The sequence below is a fragment of the Corvus brachyrhynchos genome, unplaced genomic scaffold, assembly GCF_000691975.1.
Source record: "Corvus brachyrhynchos isolate BGI_N302 unplaced genomic scaffold, ASM69197v1 scaffold169, whole genome shotgun sequence".
NCBI classification, from domain to species: Eukaryota; Metazoa; Chordata; class Aves; order Passeriformes; family Corvidae; genus Corvus; species Corvus brachyrhynchos.
Window position 1 is genome coordinate 1,023,215 of NW_008240030.1, and position 2,492 is coordinate 1,025,706.

A 2,492-nucleotide genomic window follows, 5' to 3' on the forward strand; every position below is an offset into this window, starting at 1 on the left:
AGCAAAGACAAACCCATCCGTGGGGTTGTTTTTGCTCAGGGACCAGGTTGCACCTGGTGGGTGATGCAAAAGGATGGAGAGACCCGATGCTTACCTCAAGGGGACCTTGTTTTAGGGTGAACTACCCATGGCTCTGTACTTGTATCAGTATCAGCATGTATATATGTATATAATTCAGGTGATGCATGTATTTATATGGTTCAAAGGGTTAAGTTTCATGTAACATGTTAGTATGGGAAAAAATTCGGGGTGGATAATGTTGGGGTTTTAAGAGGTCTAGTTTTTTTTCTGCTAAAGGCATTTTCCCCCAAACTGTTACTAAGATACAAATCTCTGGGTGCTTAAGAGAAAACAAAAGACCTGCCTTCTCCGTTTGTTTCACCTGGGTGTGTGGGCAGTTGGGTCTCCACGTTCAGAGAGAGAGGAACTGCTGATTGTTTTCCGGCCACTTTTCTTTCTGCTGGAAACAACACCAGGATCCCAAAGCCGCCTTCCCTGCCCTGCTGGAGGCTGGGCTGTGGCCGCCCTGCCCTGCCGGTGCTTCCAGCCCCTTTTTCCTGAGGGTCTGGCCGGACACACGGGCCAGCTGCCCAGGCGTTTGTGAAGCCTTTGTTCCATCCTTCCCCGGGACCCCAGACCACCGGTGCCGCGTGCTCCCCGAGCTCGCTCCGGAGCGCCCCCTGCAGCTGCGGGGGAACCATTGCACCTGCCCTGCTCACCGGGAGCCGCCAGCGCCCCTGCCGGCTGCGGGCGGAACTGCACCCGAGGGGAAAGGGCCTGACAGCTGAGAAGGCTGGCACTGGGTTTGTGATTGTTTGCTACCATAGTTAACTACCATAGTTATTGTTCTTTGTTTGACTGGTTATATATATAATACTAAAGAACTGTTATTCTTATTTCCCACATCTTTGCCTAAAAGCCCTTGATTTCAAAATTATAATAACTCAGAGGGAAAGGGGTTACATCTGCCATTCCAAGGGAGGCTTCTGCCTTCCTTAGCAGACATCTGTCTTTCAAACCAAGACACCATCCCTGGAAGAGTTCAGAAATGCATGGATGTAGCACCTGGGGACATGGTTTAGTGATGAACACTGGTGGTGGTGGGTTAATGGTTGAACCCGATGAACTTAGACATCTTTTCCAACCTGATTCTCTGATTCTGTATACCGGAGGACACATAATTCTGATCTGGTTCTGGCCCAGAAAAAAGCAGGTGTTCCTGTGGAGCCCCAGGGGATAAGCCTGTTCCACACAGTGGAGCAAATGTACACCATTTTCTTGAGTCCAAAAGTCCTCTGCACCTACAGAAGTGAGGTCAAGGGGTCAGGCTTTGCAGTGCTCTCTGTCAGTGACTGCAATGTGCATATCAGGTTTTATTGTGCCAAATGGGGGAACATCTTTTTTTTTCACTGTGCTTCTGATGAAAAAATGAAAGCCACTGACTGTGAGTATTACATTAAATCCAACTGAGCTAGTGTCATAACCCCATCATTAAGGGCATGTAGCCACCACATAGAAAATATCAACAATTATATATCAAGTTCAGTTAATGAGAAAAGAGGAAGAAAAGTAATGCTTGGTTTTACAAGATAGTTGGAAATCAAATTAGCTGCATGGATACAACTCTATTTTGCAGGCAGAGGAAATACACTGTACATATGAATCAGATAAGAAGTACATTGCCAGAAAGAGTCATTCCAACAAAACACCTCTACCTCATTCTTCTTACATGTACAATGCAATGAATTTGAGAAAACCTTTCCATCCCACAGCATGATAATCTCAGAAAGTTCAAGCATCTTATTCAGACTGGATTCAAGCCCCAAGTCTGGGGGCATAGGATGATTTTAAATGACAAATTTACTGAACTAAGCTCTCCTGTCAGTGCTGTAAAACTAGCATTTTGCTCCCTTCAGTCACTGACTTAAATTGGAAGCCTAGAGAGAATAAAGAAGTCTAAAAAGGGGGCCAGATACAATGGTGAATCTAGTTTAACAAACTGAGAACATCACAAAGGGTAATAGCTTACCTTTGCTCCCTCCCTTCTCCTAGAATGTTTTGAAAAGGAGAACAGCTGGATGAGTTTTAGCAGCTTTTTGACCTTGAAAAGCTGTGTCCTGGATGTCACCTGGGGAAAAAAAGGTAATTTTGCTTAGTGTGCTGGGCAAGCTCAAGCATCCTAGAGATCTGCTGGCTTGGGTTTTCATTGTGAGCTTTTATTCTTAGGAATTAATCATTCCTGTACATTTATTCAATCTTTTAGTTGTGACAGGCCTGAGCTGTGAAGCCAGAATTGTGAATAAGACCTGAAATGCATCTCATATGCAGTTAAAATAGGAGTCTTACTACTGCATTTAGAGTTATCAAATAGATGTGAAATTATTGAAAGAAAAATCAGAACCAAGTGTTTCCTGGCCTTATCTTGACAGATTAAACATGCACAGCTAGCAATCCTGAGCCACTGTGCTTCCCAATTCTATCATTTTTTCATT

The 2,492-nt window shown here is 44.5% G+C and overlaps 1 long non-coding RNA gene across 1 annotated transcript in view; it reads right to left on the bottom strand.

Moving 5' to 3' along the window:
- Nucleotides 1-2,125, bottom strand: part of LOC108449004 — a 42,609-nt gene extending 40,484 nt beyond the window's left edge. The window contains exon 1 of the long non-coding RNA XR_001865098.1: nucleotides 2,030-2,125. This is a non-coding gene — a long non-coding RNA (uncharacterized LOC108449004). The remainder of the gene's footprint in view (nucleotides 1-2,029) is intronic.
- Nucleotides 2,126-2,492: the final 367 nt, after the last annotated feature.